This window comes from Lissotriton vulgaris, chromosome 1_1 (assembly GCF_964263255.1).
Source record: "Lissotriton vulgaris chromosome 1_1, aLisVul1.2, whole genome shotgun sequence".
In the NCBI taxonomy this organism is placed as follows: domain Eukaryota; kingdom Metazoa; phylum Chordata; class Amphibia; order Caudata; family Salamandridae; genus Lissotriton; species Lissotriton vulgaris.
Window position 1 is genome coordinate 1,244,210,248 of NC_141685.1, and position 20,500 is coordinate 1,244,230,747.

Below are 20,500 nucleotides of genomic sequence, written 5' to 3' on the forward strand. Positions count from 1 at the left end.
GGTCCATAAAAAGTTGTAGGTACCGTTGGCAGGACTAGGTATAAACTGCAGATGAAACCCGGTCGGACACAAACATACCACATTAACCTATTAAAAAATGGTTAGGTCCACTTCCCACCCCTGCCAGGCTCATTACACCTAGCCCCACTTCCGACTCTACCATTGAACAACTGGTGGTCAACCACGATCTAGAAGAACATGAAAGACGATCGCTAGATGCCATGTTGATGTCTTTCGGTTCTTTGTTCTCCGACCAACCGGGAAAAACCTCCCTGATAGAACTCACCATTGATAAGGTACCTGGTCAAATGGTTAAACAACGACCCTACTGTATACCGGCAGCCAGAAGAGAGGCCATACGGAAGGAGGTCCAGAGTTTGTTAAAAATGGGCGTTATCCGCCCTTCCCGGAGTGGTCTTTCCCTATCGTCATGGTACCTAAACCTGACGGCTTCATGCGGTTTTCTATGAACTTTAGAGCTCTGAATACTATTTCCAAATTTGACTCATACCGCATCCCAATAGTTGATAAAGGAATCGAGAGGCTAGGAGAAGCACAGTATATAACAACCCTCGACCTCACTAATTGTTACTGGCAGGTCCCCCTCCGTGAAGATGATAGGGAAAAAACTGCCTTTATCACCTCTGATGGACTCTATGAATTCACAGTCCTACCGTTTGGCCTCCACGGGGCACCTGCCACCTTCCAGCGTCTTATAAATACGATGCTCCGGGACCATCAAACGTTTTCATCGCCCTACTTGGACGATATTGTGGTGTGCAGCCCCACCTGGGAGAAACACCTCTCAGACCTCCAGAAAGTCCTGACCGCCCTATCCACAGCTGGACTTCACATTAATTCAAAAGAATCGAGAATAGGGTTTAAAAAAGTCAGATACCTAGGATATATGTTGGGCCACAGGCTAATCGAACCCCAAGAAGAGAAAGTGCAGGCCATCCGAGACACTCCTTTTCCTTCAACCAAATGAGAAGTACAGGCTTTTTGGGGACTTTTGGGGTATTACCGCAGATTCATACCTCAATACTCTGAGATAGACAACCCCCTGACGGAACTCCTAAAAAAAGGGGTTCAAGCACAAACCCTGCTACACCCCTCAGAGGAGGTAAAAGAAGCATTCAGGAATCTAAAAGACTCCATCACTACTTCTCTGGTCTTGTGCTCTCTTGATTTCTCAAGGCCATTTATATTCCAAAAGGATGCTTCAGAGCATGGCTTAGGGGCCGTACTCTCCCAGGTGGCTCCGAACGGTGTGGAACATCCCATCCTCTTCAAAAGGAGGCAGCTGTTACAGAGAGAGAGAAAATACCCTACCATTGTCTGGCCATAAAGAGGGCTCTAGGCAAACTGCAATATTACCTAGAAGGGGCACATTTCACACCATACCCCTCTTCATGGATGAGCCAGAACATGGGCCAGAATCCTCGTGTATTACGATGGTTCCTGACCCTACAGCCTTTCTCATTCCAAGTTAAACATCGTAGTGGGTCAGACAACGGGAACGCTGACTTTCTATCATGGGTTCTTCCTCTCCCCAATCGGGAGAATCCTAGGGGAGGAGTATGTTATGAGACAGGCGTTCCCCCACATAATGAGCCATAGGAGGAGAAAGAGTCACAAGAGGAGTGGTGGTCCATCCTTCTGAGAACCAACGTCTTCTTTCTTTCCAGCCAGAGAACTGTGAAACTGCTCCGGACACTGTCTGGTTTGCGAGCTCTCCAGGTATGGAAGGATATACCTTTAAAACCCACGGAGATCCTGGAAGCTCCGCCTGGAGGGGTGACGTCTCCTGGAGCAAACCAATGAAGTCAAGCGGCTGGGGCTGTGAAGGAGGAGAAGAACCAGGAAGACAGCGCGGCAGGTAGAGCGAGAAGAGCGAGCCGAGACCAGAGAAGAGACGGGAAGAAGAACCCCGACCGCTGACCCGAGGCATCGAGGAAGCGATGACCAAGCAAACGCCACGGAGGCCAACGTCCCTGCGAACCGCCCAGCCACGCCGGAGGAGCGTGGCACTCACAGGTACGGAGTCGGTTTCAGGCTGGAGTCGGGAGGAAGGAGAGGAAGCAGGAGTGAAAGTGAAGTATCGGGCGAGTAGTCTCCAAACTTAAACCTCCCGCTTAACTCACAAGCACTTCATTGCCTCGATCGACCGTTTTTTTACACCGGTGAGCCCGCACTTCCCCTACCCCGTGGTGAAGCAAAGTACAAGCCGGCTGACACGTGGTCTTCTTTTTCTTTTCGTTTATTGTTTTGGGGAGCTGCGGATCAACCCGAGTGGACGTCAGCCTGTGACTGCAAGAAGCCGTCGACAGAAGTCTGTGCTAGTCACAACTGCAAAGTCGGATAAGAAGTGTTATCCCCGAAGGACTAATTCAGCTATTGACACTGGCCTCCCTAAAACGCAGTGTATATAGAAAAATAAAGCTGAAAAAGAGAAGTGAAACTTATTTCTGACCTCTACCCCTCCGACCCCCTCCCACCGCACCGTGGTAGCGGGATAATGAGCTGCAGCGCGGTTGCGCGTATGCTAGTGGAAAGTCAAGGACTACCACACAAAGCGGCACAGTTAAATTAAGCGAATAATGCTTGAAACAGTTGCGCGCTACGCACATCCTAGCCAGTACAATGAAATGTGGTTGCGTGGTGCGCTATGATCACTAATGCACATAAATTATAACAAAGTAAGCGTAAGCACTAATTAACAGTTTTAAACACAGGAAATTCTGATGGAATTTAACTTTCTGCGTGAGCAGCAACGAAAGAGGAAGATTTCCGGTTATGGTGGATCTTATAGGGTTTTTCAGTACGTGATGTGCTAATCGGCATCATGGGAAATGTAGTTTATTTACATAATAAAACGCTTTCATTTGCTGCTGTGAGTGGCAATAAACAGAAAAAGAAAGCATAATCTGAAGCCTCCAGTTCTGTAATAGTCGTCCTGCCAGATGTTTGTTTGCTGCACTTGCTTGTTAAGTAACACCAGGATTTTTTTTACATATTAGTGAGCTGATGCCTCTGGCCAGCAACATTGTCTTTTATGTCGTGCCTGTGACGTAACAGGCACGCCACGTTGGGTCATGTGACCCCTATCATAATAAACGGCTGTGCGCGTACGTATCGCCAGTTGGGCATTACAAGCATCATACAGGCTCCTGTCGTTATTGCAAGTTTTAAGCCATACAAAGATCCCAAATTCACTCCAACAGGGGCATATAGCTGAGCGACTCTCTAGACATAACAATTGGCTGACGAGGGCGGGATTGCCCCGAGTACGGAACATGTGGCGGCCGCAAAGGTACTGTCATCAACCTTGCGGTGCTCGTGCCATAGTGCGCTGACGCCTGGAGGAGTGCCGAGTGGAAGATCGAAATCGGAGCTGCCCCGCTGCCGAGGTGCGCCGCAGCAGGATGCCGACCAAAGGACGTTGCATCAGGCCGGTGAGTGACCGCAGCGCTGGAATCGCCCTGCTGAGTGTGAGGCCTGTGATCGCGCGACCTCATCAGCTGGCGGGTGCGCGCGCTCCCTCTACAATTGCCTTGCCGTGTGTGAGGCCTGTAATTGCGCGACCTCACCTTGCAAGTGTGGGCGCCTGCTCTGGGCTTACACATGCGCTGCACGCTCACGGCTGTGATCGCCAGCCAGCCCAGCACCTCGTCTCCTCACAGCATTGTGCCTGTGTGCACATCACCACCCTGGGGGAGAGAAGAAAAAAGAAAATCATGGGGCGCAGCAAAGGGCTGGAAAAGGCCCCAAATGGTGCACAGAAAAGCATACTGGGAAAGGAAAAGTGCACAAAGAGGTGGACAGATCGTTTGGGAGAGTCAGCAGTACTGAAGGCACAAAAAAGGGAACACCACCAAGACCAGGTGTAAGGCGCACAGAACGTCAGCAGCAGAAGCAAAGCAGAATACTGTGAGGCTGTGAAAATGACCCGGCCAATCAGGTCATCATATCTACCATCCCTCCCATAGAACCATTCATAGTGGAGGGGTTCCCATCTGCCATTGCCCCAAAGTGGAAAGACTGGGTGGAACGCCTGCTCATTTTCTTCGAGGCTACCAAGGTTCACAAAGACAAAAAAAGAGCCATGCTGTTACACTTAGGGGGCAAAGACATCCATAATATCACCAAGATGCTTGCAGAAGCCACATCCAAGACTCAACATACCCTGATAAATGCTCTCAATGGATACTTTGAGCAGGTGGCGAACCAAGATTAAGAAAAGTTCTTATTCTGACAAGTGCGCCAACTCCCAGAAGAATCATTAGACACCTTCCATGCTCGGCTCAAGAACTTAGCGGTTACATGTGGATTCAGAGATGAAATGGAAGAAATCAGGGGACAGATAATTCAAGGGTGCACATCAGCCAAGCTCCCCGAAAAGATCCTTGAGGAGTCAAGAAAGCCACTGACGGAAATACTAACACTTGGCTGCACCAAGGAAGTATCCAAGGCTCGGGCGGCCCGTATGGAGGCGGCCTTTCAGTCTCCAGTGAAGATAGAACCGATAAATGCGGTGACGACCAGACCAGCAGCTAGGTGGAACAAAAAAGACACCGGGACTGCGTCCCCAGGGCCGGCGAAATCCTGTGGGTACTGCGGAGGCCCACCTCACAAAGCAGGGGACTGTCCGGCGAAGGGCAAGAGATGTTCAGGATGCGTGCTATTCAACCATTTTGAAAGAGTCTGCCGGTCAAAGAGATATCAGAAGCCCCGACAAGTGGTCAACATGGTACTGGAAGGAGAGAGAGAGCCCAGTGACATGGATGATGATGACGAAAAAGAGAGGGTGGTGCACAAGGTGCACATGATTGGAACGACTACCCGGAAGGCCCGGCGGTTGCCCCAGTGCAACATTCAAGTGGGTTCCCATGACATCATGGCAGTAGTGGACACGGGTGCCACAATCAACCTCATGGCCGCTGACCTGTATGAGACCCTGAATCCTGCGCCAACGCTGCACCCCACGGCGATCACAGTGTTTGTCTATGGCCAAGATACGCCACTGAGAATAAGAAGTAAATTTAAGACAGCAATATCACACAGCACAGATTTCATCACCACCAAGATATATGTGACAGAAGATGGACAGGGCATGCTATTAGGCTGCCGGGAGGCGGAAGAGTTGGGGGTAGTAATGTTTGCATTTGGCGTGCATCAGGAGTCTATTCAACACATTTTGGAGGAGTTTTTGAATGTATTTGAAGGGATCGGGAGATTTAAAGGCAAAGAAGTGCAGCTCCACATTGACCCCACTGTGCAAGTAGTAGCCCTGCGCCATCGGAGAGAGGTATTTCACCTGCGTCCCTTAGTGAAAGAAGAACTAAAAAGTTGGAAGCGGCTGGCATCATCGAGAAGGTGACGGGGCCCACCCCGTGGGTTTCCCCAATCGTCGACACACAGAAGAACAAGCAACTAGGGGCTGTCAGAATCTGTGTGGATATGAGGCTGCCGAATGCAGCCATTAAGAGGGAACGTCATACTACACCAACCTTAGATAACATAATTGGAGAAATGGCCAAAGCATGTTGGTTCTCCAAGTTAGATTTGAGATCGGGGTATCATCAGCTGGTATTGGATGAAGCGTCCTGCAATATTACCTCCTTCTCGACTCATGTTGGGCTGCGGCGATACACTCGCCTGAGTTTCGGAAACTCCAGTGCAGCGGAAGTGTTTCAAAACGTTCTACATGAACTGATCATGGACATACCAGGAGTCATCAATGTCAGCGATGATATCATGGTGAATGCCAAGACAATCCAGGAACACAGTTCTCACCTAACTATGGTGATTCGCCGAATACAGGAGGCTGGACTCACGCTCCATCGGGAGAAATGTGAATTCCTACAAAGGAAACTGGCGCTTTTTGGCCACACCTTTTCCGCTGGCGTAGTCAATACCGATCCCGAGAAGGTGCGTGACATCAATGATGCCGCTGCTCTCACCAATGTCACTGAAGTCTGCAGTTTCCTTGGGATGGTGAACTACTGTGGGCGTTTCATTTGAGACCTCACAACGCTCACTCAGCCTTTGAGGAAACTCACGGTGGACTCTATACCATGGAAGTGGGACAAGGAGAAAGCTGAAGCCTTCAGGGACATTAAGGACGCTCTCTCGGAAGCGACCACATTAGCATTCTTCGATCCAAGGAAAATTACACTGATTGCAGTGGATGCATGCCCCACTGGTCAGGACGGCAGCACCCCTGTGACAAGAGGGGTCGGACCCATAGCGGGACATATATACGTGATGACTGGGGTTATGAAACAAACCCCGTTTCTCCTTTCTTCTCTTGGCAACATGATGACTGGACTGACCTGAATATACCGCCCTTCACCGAAGACAAAGAAAAAGGACACTGCTTCTTTAACTGGGGAGAAGTCTCCCTAGGCCACGCCCCAAACGATGACGAGGAGGGGGCTTGGCCTCCAAATACAGGAAGTCAGCGGAATCGGTGTGTGTGAACACCGGAGAAGTAGGAGCAGTCAAGAGTGTGGAAAAAAGGCAGAAGCAGACGGAATTTGAAGGAAGAGTGGGGGAAGAGCAGTCACAGAAGCCAGGAGGCCAACGTCCCAGTGGTTCGCCCAGCCACGTTCCAGGAGGAGCGTGGCTCTTGCAGGTACACAAGCGTTTTACGGGCTGGGTGGGCAAAAGGAGAAGACCTCCTCAGTAGTTGTTGGGTCCCCGGTATCTCGGTATTCCCACCCAGAGCACCATCCTCACTTTACTAGACGTACTGCCCACTGTGTGACTCCTCACTTTCCCTTTCCTCACAACCCATTGATTTTGAGCACTACACTCATAAGGAGTCCTTTTATTTTCTTACACGCTCTACCAACGCGCATCCATAACACCTGCCGGCATTGCGCTGGAGTGGAAAAGGAGAGGGCGGACCTCGCCTAGGGACAGAGCATCACCAGAGATACCAACCGAGCCGCCTCTACCTTATTTTAGATTGTTCCCATATCGAAAACGTGTGTTACGGCCAATAAAGCCTTCTTTAACACCAGCCAGAGTCCCTGTATTTTCTCCCGAAGATTGGGCTCCCGTAGCATTTGCCAGTCGGCCCCTCACCGACATGGAGCAGAGATACTCTCAAATAGAGAAAGAGGCCATTGCTATACATTGGGGTACCAGCACTTTCATGTATATGGGAAGCTGTTTGTCATGGCCACCGACCACAAACCACTGGTGGCTCTGTTCTCAGGGAATTCCACCAAGCCGCCACCCCGGATCGATAAGTGGATGCTGCAGCTGTAAAACTATAACTGCAGAGTAGAATACCAGCCAGGATCGCAAAATCCGTCCGACTACCTGTTGTGTCACCCTCGAGAGGCCACTGAACAGGAAAAGGAAGATGCTGCTGATACTGAGGAATACGTCAGGTGTAAATGATAGATGGTTGCCGTGCACAGCTTTTTGGTAATCAATAGGTTAAAGACGTGGATCGTGCTCCTTCGTATACTCCCTGCTTAGGAGTATGAATACGTCAGGTGTGTCATGGCTCGCTCCTGTCCCATTCCTCTGTCCATGGACGATCTACGGGATGAAATGAGCAAGGATGAGTGTTTGCAACGTGAGAAGGTGGCAATGCGACAAGGAAATTGGCACAGAGCAAAGGCAGAGTGGAAGATTCTGACCGGAGAAGCTCAGCGCATCATGGACAGTCTGTACAATGTCAGGGAAGAACTCACCGAAGATGCTAGTGGGTGTCTACTAAGGGGACATCGCCTGGTCATCCCTACCGCCCTAACAGCCTGGGTCGTTCAACTGGCCCACATTGGACATCAGCTGATGGTCAAGACCAAGTCACAGCTCAGGACTAAAGTATAGTTTCCCCTCATGGATGAGCTAGTGGAAGCTACTGTCCATTCTTGCCAATCGTGCCAGGTAACTGGGGAGGTCCTCCATCTGCTCCCATAATTTTTGAACCAAGACCCCAAACACAGTGGTCGTGCGTTAGTTTGGACTTTGGCAGTCTGCTGGATGGCCTACACATGTTTGTAGCTATTGATGATCACTCTAAGTATCCCAAGGTCGAGATCATAGTATCACCCAGTGCCACTGAAGTGCTCCCAAAGTTGGAGAAGATTATGGGAACACACGGCCTTATTCAGGAGCTGCGACCGGACAATGGACCCCCTTTTCAAGGGCAAGAACTGGCTGCATACCTCACTGCGTTGGGCATTCGACAACAGCAAATCACATCAAGGTGGCCTCAGGCAAATGGGGCGGTGGAGAGGTTCATGCGGACTCTGAATAAGGTGATACGCATTGCTCATGACAAGGTCAGTCAGTGGAACTCGCCATTTTCACGAAGTTATCGCCAGACACCCCACACAACCACTGGGGTAGCCCCAGCCCATCTGCTGATGGGGAGAATTGTTGCTGACTCTATTCTACACCATGCCAGGTGGCGTCCTAAGGTGCTTGATGATGCTCAGGTGGATGCCCAACGGCTGAGGGCCTACAATCAAGTAAGTCACCGACGGCGGGCCAGTCCGTGAGACTTGAAGGGACAGAGAAGTGTTACGAAAGGTCCAGAAGAGCATCAACCTCACTTTCCCCTTAGGAAGTGACTCAACAAGCCGCATCCTACGACACCCTGACAAAATCTTCCCCCAAATCCTTGATCCAAGTAATTATGGGATTTAGATGTGAACACCCCCCTTTAAGAGTCCATAGACCTAGAGCCCAAGCCACAGACAACAGGATCAAAGAGGGCCCCCATCAACTGAATGCTCCTTAACTGAAGATCAGCCTCTAAACATGCAACTGAGCTAGCAAAAGCCATCCTCTCCCATGATATAGACATAGCTTTCATAACGGAGACCTGGCTCAATAATCTCTCTTTCCCTTACATGCAAATGCTGGTCCCTCCCGGATTGACAATGATCAACAAAGACAGACAAGTAAAGAGGAGGGGGCATAGCAATCATCCACAAGAACAACTTCTCCATCACGGAAACCTCCTCCTGCCTGGACGGCTCCTATAAATGTCTCTTAGTCATTATGAAAACACACGACACCCTAAACAACCTATTGCTAGAAAACAAACTGACCCAACATTGCTTAGAAGAAACTCATCGTAAGGAAAATCAAAGGGGGAAAAAAAAAAAAAAAAAAGTTATCACCCAAAAAAAAAAAAAAAGTATAATAAAGATACAATATATATACAATACAACAGCAACAGCAACAGCATACCGGGAGCAAAAGGAGGTGGACCACGGATGGGCTCTCTGGTGGCTGGCCATAACTTTCAGCAGATCTGTTCAGACTTACAATTGGGAAAAAATACAGGTCTAGACATTAAGATTCTTCGGAGAAAGAGAGTGTTTGCTGGATTCTCAAGCTTACTCAAACCAACTACAAGGTTTAGAGGCGGAGGATTCGGGGCTAGAGGTAACGCAGTACTGCTCGCAGTAAATATCACGGAAATTACCATACAGACTTTGAACACAATCATGGAGAAAGACATGGAGAAGATCAAAGAAAAAGATAAAAGCAAAAATAAGGATAAAACCAGTGACAAAACCAGTGAACTTGATACTCAAGATCAAACTCAAACTCAAAAACAGAATCAAACTGGGATAAAGAATGATAAAATAACCGATACAAAATCAAAAGCAAAGGCCCTGGCTCAAGGAGGAGAGGGAGAGGGTGATCAAGAAAAAGAAGAAATACAAGAAAGTCAAGAAAGGGAAGAGAACTCAGATGACAGAGGAAATACCAAAGAGAGTTATAATTTACAAGGATCTCAGAAGAAAAAAGAAACACAGAGACAACCCGAAACCAGGGGTTATAAAGCGATGGAAAATAACGACGAGGATAATGATGATGGCAAAACAAGAGCTATCAAGTCTGATGGAAAAGATAGAAACATCGAGAATGGACAGATTGAACAGAAACTGCATAAGGAAGCCGAGAAATCAAAAAAGAAAGCCAAGGAGAAACAGAGAGTAAAAGAAGCAGAAAAGGAAAAAGAATTGACAAGCAGAGAGAATCTTGACCTATTGGAGAAAAAGGCCAAAAGACTACAGACGATCAAAAATTTAAAAGCTACGGCGAACATAACTGGGCACTCAACAGGTTCCCAAACCTAGAATTTCAAACATATTCAGCCCAGCAATTAAAGATAGACATCAGAATTGCCCTCTCAATGAAACTGCACCATTCACAATTGTAATTGTTGTAATTGTAATTGTAACGGTATTTATAGAGCGCGATTGCTGCCCGTGGGCGTCCAAGCGCTGAGCTGACCAGAAAGTGACGGAAGAGGTGCTATGGTACAATGGGTTTGTCAAACAACCATGTTTTTAAATTTTTACGGAATGAAAGGAGATTTGAGTTGGACCGGAGAGAAAGGGGAAGGTCGTTCCAGAGTCTGGCGGTATTCAGCGAGAACATTCTTCCCCCTGCTCTGGCTCGCTTTACTCTCGGAATGACGGCAAGGAAGGCCTCCTTTGATCGTAGGTTCCTGTTAGGATGGTAGAGGGTGACAAGGTTTCTGTTGATCGCTGGGCTTGTGTTCCAGAAGGTGCGGTGCGCTAGGCACAGTGCCTTGAAAGCTATCCTCTGCCTCACTGGCAACCAGTGGAGAGTTTTTAGGGCAGGTTTAGCAGACTGAGTGCGCGGAATTTCTAGCAAGGCACGCGCTGCACAGTTTTGGACAACCTGTAGTTTTCGAAGTGTAAACTCAGGTGCCCCCATGTACAGGGCGTTGTTCGAATCAAGGCGAGACTGAATTAGCCCTTGGACCGCGACTTTTTTGGCTTCTAGCGGTAGCAGCGGAAGAACCTTCCTCAAGGTTCTTAAAAGGCCGAAGCATGTGGCAGATAGTTTTGTAGCCTGGATGGAAAAGGAGAGTTTGTTATCCAACCACACTCCTAGGCTCTTCACGCATTCCTTTGGGGTAGGGGGGGGACCCAGTGCATTGGGCCACAGAGAGGTGAATGGTACTGGAGAGGGTGGACCTAGGAGCATGAGCTCCGTTTTGTCTCCATTTAATTTAAGGGAGGAGTTGGTCATCCATCCCTTTATGTCCTCTAGGCAGTGTAGCAAATCGGCTGGGGAGCACTTGCTGTTCTCGGTGGCCAGCGAGACCACCAGCTGAGTGTCGTCGGCGTATGACACGATTTTAATGCCATACGGTTCGACGACACTTGCCAGCGGCCTCATGTAGACGTTAAACAGCACAGGGCTCAGGGAGGAGCCCTGTGGAACTCCGCAGCTCAGGGGTTTGCTGTAGGATGCTGTTGCACCGTCGAAGATCTGGAACGACCTCCCAGACAGGAAGGATCCAAGCCACCTTAAAGCGTCACCTGAAACTCCGATGTTATGGAGACGGTCTAGCAAGGTGGAGTAGCTGACCGTATCGAATGCGGCACTTAGATCAAGGAGGATCACTGCCACTGATCCTCCTTGGTCCAGAATCTTTCTCGTGTCTTCGGTGACTGCTAATAAGGCGGTTTCAGTCCCATGTTGTGGTCTAAAACCAGTCTGGGATGTGTGCAACAGCGAGTGATCCTCCAGGAATTGTACCAGCTGTGCATTTATGTGCTTCTCTAGCACCTTGCTCGTCCAGGGAAGGAGTGAGATGGGACGGTAACTTGACAGGTCGTTTGAGTCTAGGCTAGGTTTCTTTAGCAGTGCCCGTACCATGGCCTGCTTCCAAGCTGTGGGGACAGAGCATGCAGAGATGGACGAGTTCAAGAGGTCCAGGATTACAGGCAAGGTGGCTTCGCTTGCCTGCATCAGGATGTCTGGAGGGGCGGGGTCACGGGGAGATCCTGATTTGACCGTACGGGCCACTTTGCTTAAGGTGTCGAGGTCGAGAGGGAGAAAGTGCTCGAGCGACGGTTGGCCTGGACAGGGAGGTAGTCTGAGGAGAGACGGTTTGCACGCTTCCGGGGAAGTGGCTACAGATGGGAAGGTGGAATAGATTTTTAAAACTTTGTTATAGAAAAAATCTGCAAGCTCATTGCATTGCTCCTGGGATTTGATAGGGGGGGGGGCCGTGGTGGCGCTGGAGCATTGTTTTATGATTTGGAAGATTTCCTTGGGTTTTGACTTCGCTTCCATTATTTTCTCAGAGAAATATGTAGCCTGGGCTGCTCTAATCCCTTCTTTATATATCTTAATGGCCTTTTTGTAAGAGGTCTTCTTTTCTGGGAGGAAATCTAGGCGCCAGGCTCTCTCTCTTTGTCTGCAAGTGCGTTTAAGTTGTTTTAGAGAGTCAGAAAACCAGGGGGCAGATCCGTGAAGTCTCTTGGAGGAGGATTTACGCATCGGTAGAGTGGAGTCTAGTGAGCAGGTGATCCAGTCTCTGTAAATGTCATTTCCTACATTAGGATCCGGGCAGGGTGTGGGGCGGGTGGAATCTAGTTGGGACAGCCAGGATGCCAGCGGGAGTTTTGACCAGTTCCTCCTGATGGTCACTTGGGGGGGTGCTTGGGGATTTTTATGAATGGCCCATGAGAAGGGGATCAGAAAGTGGTCTGACCACGGAAGGGGAGAAGGTTGATCAACAGTTAGGTCCAGGCAATTACTAAAAATGGGGTCTAGCAGATTGCCTTTTTCATGGGTCGGAGCCGCCACTAGCTGGATGAGTTGGAGGGCCTCCAGATCTTCTAGTAGGTCCTGAGCGATGTGATCAGCGGAGGAATTAAAATGAAGATTGAGGTCCCCCAAAATCGTGTGGTTGGCTGATGTGAGGATTCTTTGTGCAATGATTTCTGGTAGGGACCTGTGGAACAGTTTTGTAGGTTCCGGGGGGCGATAGATCAGGGTACCTGAAAAGGAGTTGTTTGCATCAAACTCTAAGCAGAAAGCTGCGCTTTCACAGTCAGGGATGTTGTCTGCTGTGAAACGGCATTGGTACTGGTTTTTCAGGATTATCGCCAGACCTCCGCCTCTGCCGACCGGTCTATCCACTCTAAGAATGTGATAGCCTGCAGGAAGTGCTCGCACCACGTCTGGGTCGGAGTGGGCAGTGAGCCATGTTTCTGTCAGGAAGATTGCGTCAGGTTTTTTCTCCTCGAGCAATATGGCTATCTCCGTGTGGTGTTTCGGTAACGAACGGCAGTTTAGTGCAAGCATATGGAATGCTTGTGCCTTTGCCGACGGAGTATTGCGGAAGGGGTGCTTGCAACCCTGACATGAGCCGGGTAGTTCGGTGGGGGCATATATATGAGGGCAATGGGGAGTACAATTCCTACCTATTTTGTGTAGGGCCGCCGAGCTGTAAGTCCTGCTCTGAGTAAGGAAGGGGCCAGGGGTTATGGCCCTGGGTCCCGGCTGGTCCCCAATGGACCAACAAGGATTACAAAATAAGACTATCACTGCGGCATCTGAGGTTTTAGTCTCAGTAGTCCCAGTAGAACATCTAGAACATGAAAATATGAGGGAAGAAAGCGGATCTGGCCCTAACATAGACTTAGACTCAAATATTAATCTATTGGTGAAAGGCAGCACTTCAGAAGAAGTCTCGAATATAAACCGTGTGACGGAGGGGTACGCTTCAGCAGAAGTCTCCGATGGCTCTGAATCAGAGATCTATGAGACAGGAATATCAATCTCCAGTGAATCCAGCAAATCCAGTGAAGAGACTGATCTTGGCGACAATCACAGACAGGAGGAACTGGACAAAAAAGTACCTTCACCGACAGATATTGGATTTAAGAATGCCCTATTATACGAATATACACCAACAAAGAAAATGGGGAAAAAAAGAAGTAAACATAAAAGGCACCCAAATATAATTCACGATGAAACGACAGATCCTGGGAGTAATCCAGAACAAACAACAGTGAGAACCAAACTCTCACGCAAAAGCCCTCATCGTAAAACAAATGCTGAATCTGTGAAAAAAATAAGAATATCTTCGACAACCCGGATGATGATGAACAGCTGAAGCATAGAGAACCTACACTTAGCGAAGTCTTTGAATCAATCAAAAATTTTCATCAAGATGTAAAGGAAGATAGCCAAAGAAATCATGTCGCTATTCAAAAATTGGAAGGAGCTATCAATAAAGTTGGCAATACATGCCAGGAAATCTCTGATAGAATGTGCTCGGTAGAAGTTCGTGCAGAAAACCTGGAATCAGACGTCGCTAGATTACAACTCCAAGCAAAGGAGCACGAGGGAATAATTAAGGACTTGATGATGAAGGCTGAAGACCAAGAAAATAGAACAAGGAGGAATAATCTTCGATTTCTTGGGATTCCCGAGGGCTCGGAAGGGAGTGATCCAAGAAACTTCATGATCAATCTACTAAAATCTTCTTTCTCGGAACTCAACTCCTGGGAAATGGATAAAGAAGTATGCCGAGCACATCGCTTTCCACTAACACTACCAAAACGGTCAGAGAAATCTCCAAAATATCCTAGAGCTTTTTTAGTCAACTTTGGAAACTTTCTGGTACGTGACACTATATATGACTTGGCCAGACCAACGGCTCAAAGAGAATATAGGGGCTTTAAGTTTTTTGCGAGACCAGATTTTGCACACGCAACAGTAGAAAGACGATGGCGAATGCGACAGCTTTTTTCCCCTTTCGAAAAGCTAGGAGCAGCGGTCTATCTGCAAAATCCGGCGCGGTTAAAAATAATATACAAAGGCTCAACTAGGAGCTTCACAAGTGAAATCCAGGCAGAGGCCTATCTCAAGGAGGTTGAAGCAAGAATGAAACAAGATAATGGTAACTGAATAGAATAAGGCATCTAGTGCCGACGAACTATTGACTATTGCTATTTGATATAAGGTTGACACTCACTAGGATCAAATAGTATCAGGCCAGGTGGTAGGTCCAGGCGCGCGGAACACACGGCCACCAACAGCTGGGTGAGTCTAAACCCAGGTTGCCTCAAAGGGTGGCAGGAGGGGGGGGGGCAAGAGGGTGTGGAAGGGAGGGGGGGAAAGTGGGCTGGGTGGCGGATGTGGGGGGAGAAAATAAAAAACTGAAGAGAGTTCGTACTGTTAAAGTGATTTCGAATGAAAGAGTAAAATTGAAACAAAGGACATGCTCTTATTATGTATATTGTGTATGCATCAGCTATCTGGACAGGTTGATGTTATGGAAATATTTAAAAATTAGGTATGCCTAAACTAAGGATTGGATCTCTCAACATAGGAGGATTAAATGATTGGAAAAAGAGGGGGAAGCTTGAACAATATCTAAATATGATAAACTTAGATTTAATATGTCTACAAGAGACCCACTTACCCTGGAGCAAAAAACATTGGTTGAATTTTAAAAACTATGAATTGCTGTCATGTACATCCCAGACTTCTATGATAAGAGGTGTGGCCATAATTGGTAAAGTGGGGTTAGGGGGGGGCCAAAAGGTGTAAGGCGGATTCATTAGGAAGATGGGCAATTTGCAAAATGAATTTAGGTTTCACTATTTGCACAGTATATGGATCCAACACAGACGAGCCAGAAATCTTTAGTCATATTGAAAATGAATTAATTGATTGGCATACTATTATGTGGCGATTTTAACATCTCTGCAAATTTTACGGATGGTAGCGCATACATAGGTAGGAAGCCAAGGGTGTTTAGAGCAATCACGTCAATGATGCAGTCACATGGCTTAGACGATGTTTGGGGAAATTTACTGACTGGAGACCCAGGGTTTACCTATTTTTCACATCCTTTTAATAAGGTATACACCCGTTACAACGCATCTTTTACTCCGCACTACCATTACAACGCGACTTTTACTCCGCATACCATTACAACGCATTGCGCTGGGGGGCGCTCTAGGATAGGGAATAAGTATAATTTACTATCCAACACCTTCCCTAGGGTCCACGGGGACTGGAGTTAGAATAGTAAATTATACTTACCACTATCCAGCACCTCAAAGCGCTATGCGTTGTAATGGTATGCGTTGTAAAAGTCGCGTTGTAACGGTATGCGGAGTAAAAGTATGCGGAGTAACGTCATACATCCTTTTAATAAATACTCGAAATTGGACTATTTCATGATCTCGACTACCCTACTTAAGAGTGTTCAAATAAATAAGCTTCCCAAAATCATGTCTGATCATAATCCCCTAGTCTTAAATATGGTCATCAATAAACCATACAAGGTTCCTAGACCCTGGTCATTTGATAAAAAATTATTAGCGGATGTCGACTACATCACTCATATGAAAATATGGTCCCAGTCCTTTTTTGACGCTAATAGGTATAGTGCATCAAGGGGAGTCGTGTGGGATAGCTTCAAGGCAGGAATAAGAGGAGAGACTATAAGCTATACCACCAACATATGGAAAAAGGTTAATAGGGAAAGGGAAGCATTGATGGGAAAACTGAGTGAGGCAGAGACACAACATAGACAAGATATAATTACAGGTGCTCAATCTGTCGAGAGCCTACATAGAGTAAACTCCTTAAAAGCTGGGATCCAGAAACAACTAGCAAGAAAGGCTGCAGCAAATTATCAGGCACAGAGATCACGTCTTTACGAAACTGGTGAGCAAGCAGGTAGAGCTCTTGCCCTGCGAATTAGGCAGGTGGCAAGTAAGAACATTGTGACACAAATTGAATATCAGGGCCAAATATACGACAAACCTGGTGAAATTTTGGAGGGGTTTAGGAAATTTTATCAAGAATTATATCAGGAGGAAGCAGCTGCAGAGGCCCCAAATATATGCTGGTTAGACATGGGTAGTAAGTTAAAACCAGGCCAGATCGAATCACTGGAACAAGATATTACAATGTCAGAGGTATTGGAAGCTCTGCAAGATCTTGCAAGCGGAAAGGCGGCGGGCCCAGATGCTATACCAGTAGAGCTTTATAAAAGTCTAAGGGAGGAAACAACACCAATGCTCTTAGATCTATTCAATGGTGTTATGAATACCGGAATAATACCCGAGTCCTGGCAAGAAACTAATATAGTAATCTTTCACAAAAAAGGGAAACCTAAGACCAACCCGGGCTCCTACAGACCAATATCATCGATTAACGGTGATAACAAGCTATATGCCAAAATCATGGCCACTCGCATGGGAGGGATCATTGCGTCCTTGGTTTCCCCCTGGCAGCATGGGTTTATCCCAGGAAGAGGAACCACAAACCATATTAGGAGAGCTATTACATTATTTGACATCGGTGCTGCCAGGGGGGAGGAGGTTGCAATGATCCTCCTCGATGCGGAGAAGGCATTTGATCGCGTCAGATGGAGTTTCCTATGGAAGGTTATGGAGGCAAGGGGATTTGGCCCTAGATTTTGTCAAGCCATTCAGGCTATGTATTCATCACCTACGGCAAGAATTCAATCAATGGGGGAAAGATCAGATAGGATCAACATAACAAGGGGTACGAGACAGGGCTGCCCATGCTCTCCAATCTTGTTCGCGCTCTACATAGACCCTTTAATTACACAATTAATCAACAGTGCGCTTATTAAACCAGTAATATCAAATGGGTTTCACACTAAACTTCTCGCTTATGCGGATGATTTAGCAGTCATTACAAAAGATCCAGAGCTAGCTATGAGGGAGGTAGTTAATATAACCAGTCAGTTTGGAGATGTGTCGGGCTACCGACTAAATGGGGATAAAACACAGGTACTATGTTCTAAAAAAATATCCAAGGTGGATGGAAGATATGTAGAATCTGTAGTTTACCTGGGTATAACAATAAATGCAGAACCAGGTAAAATAATTGACGATAATTACACCCTTCTTATCAAATCTATGGAAACAGATCTAAAAAGAATGGACTCATTAAAGTTGTCACTGATTGGGAGGGCTAACGTCATAAAAATGACAATGTTTCCTAAGGTGCTTTACAAATTAAGGTCAATCCCATTTAAAATTGACGAGAAAATTATTAAGAAGATTGAGTCCATTTTCATGAAATTTTTATGGCAATATGGTAAAATAAGGCGGTCAAATAGATATATGTCATTACCACAAGATAGAGGTGGGTTGGGATTGCCAGATATTAAGAGCTATCATTTTGCATGTCTCCTTGCAGACATGGCTATCCTACTCCATCCGGGGGGCCCAACCCTCAGGCAGGCGGTGATACCATCAATTTTTCAGCTATTGGTGGGAAGTGAAGCCGTAGGGCTTTTATTAAGGAGAACCCAGAGGAGTTATTACAAGGAAATTGGATACAAGACGTTGGAAGGTATATGGTATATATGGAAAACTGTTAAAAAAGTTCTAGATATACCCACTATCCATTACCGCACACCACTTTGGAATTCAACACTCTTTCCAAATCTTAGTAGGGATGGAACGTGGCGTCATTGGGAGAGTCATGGTATTGTGGAGTTGGGGCAAATAATGATCAGTGATCATTGCAGAACGCTTGAAGAACTCACACACCACTATTCACTACAAGGCTATCAAGAGTTCAAATACCTACAGATTGTAAATAGAATTAAAGCAATTAGGCCACGTATCACTCTGCTTGGGAAATTTGAACTAATTGAGTATTTGAAGTCAGGGGGCCATAGAATTAGAGATATATATAAAATATTTAACGACGCATCAATCGACGATATTGGAAAAATTGAAACCACATGGTCCAAAAAATTGGGAGATCCCGAAGTAGACCTTGATAAAGCGTTAGCTATGGATAAGAGGTTTCTGCGTTCCTTGAATCTCAGGGCCCAACATTTCAAAACTCTATTTAATTTATACTATACGCCCGAAAAATTATTCTCTTGGGGGAAAGCGACAGATAGCAACTGCCCCAGATGTGGAAATGGTACAGCAGATCTTATACACATGTTCTATGGCTGTGAAAAATTAAAAACTATTAAAATTGAAATAATACGGTTTTTAGAGGGGCTACTCGACGTCAAAATTAACCTATCCCCAACTTTGATAATAATTGGTTGTGATGTGAAATTAAATATGAGTACTGAGGCCGAAGCTTTAGTTTTTATTTCCGTAGCAGTCCTTAGGATTTTAATTAGCGCAGCCTGGAAGGATACAGAAGCCCCAACTTTTCAAATGTGGTTGTGCAGAATGTTGGGTATACATAATATTGAGGAAGCATTATATGATTTAAAGGGAGCGAAGCTAAGGGATATGGGCAAGCGACTTTGGGCCCCAGGGGCTACTTGGAGGACAGCAAAACTACAAATGAATGATTTACTGGCTGTGTAGATATTTAACATGTCAATTGACTCTGTATTGTTTAGTATTCTTTCTGCTTTTTCGCTTGGCGGTATAATGCTATGCTTCTATCTATGTATTTATGTATGCATCTATGAATATGTATTTACCGGTATGAACTCTCAATGAAAATAATTTTTTAAAAAAAAGAAGAAACTCATCATTGAGGAGCAATCCTAGACATAATTGTAGCTGAAAGCAATGCAATCTCCATCGATCATATCCTACCCATTGACTGGTCCGATCACCACATGGTTCTTTTTCACATCAACCATGCGATCCTGTCCAATCTAATCCCCAGGTTAGACCCCCTCAAATGGGTCAGGAACACAGCCCAGATCCATCGAGCTGACCTAGAAGAAAGAATTCCTCCCCAACACCACTGATCATCTCTCAACTACCGAACTCACCTCTCTTTACCACTCTAAAGTGACACGCACCCTGGATCACCTTGCCCCCTTGAAACAAAAAAAAATCCAGGATCATTCTCTCCAGATCATGGTTCTCCTCTGACATCAATGAGGAAAGAAGGTAACTAAGAGCCGCAGAAAGAATCTGGAGGAACAATCCCTCTACCCTACATCGTGATCAACTCCTAGTAGGCCGTAGGATGTACAAAAAGTACATCAAGACCACAAATACCGCTTTCTTCTGCTCTGCGCTAGATACTGCAAAAAATCGCCCCAAAGAGCTTTTCAATATCATCAGGAATCAAACCTGCAAACCTATACACTCCTCAACGCAGGCATCCAAAGAACGCTGCAACAACTTTGCCATCTTTTTCAATGACAAAATCTCCAAGATAGATCTCTCACTTGGCTCAAATCCTATCCCCTCCACCGAGATCGAACTGATCGAAACTCTTATTAGCACCGCCCTGAACCCCCCAAAACATTGGTCCGTCTTCATTCCCATCCAATAAGCAGAGATAGTTACACTAATCTCCAACGCCAAACCATCATCACACGCCCTGGATCAGCTTCCCCCTCGCCTGGCCAAAGACCTGAAGCACGTCCTAGCCCCGCTATGGTGCAGGATCATCAACAGCTCATTGAGCTCTGGAACCGTTCCTGAATGCCTCAAAGTAGGCCAAGTCACGCCACTGCTGAAAAAAACAGGCCTAGACACTGAGGATCTAAATAACTTCAGACCTGTATCGAATCTACCTCTTCTGTCTAAGATCCTAGAAAGATGTGTACTCCCTCAGTTAACCCAACACCTGGATAACATCAATCTCCTAGACTGCCATCAATCGGGCTTCAGAAAAGGCTGCAGTACTGAATCCGCAATCCTCAATTTCATTGACGATCTACTCAAGTCACTTGACTCGGATCAAT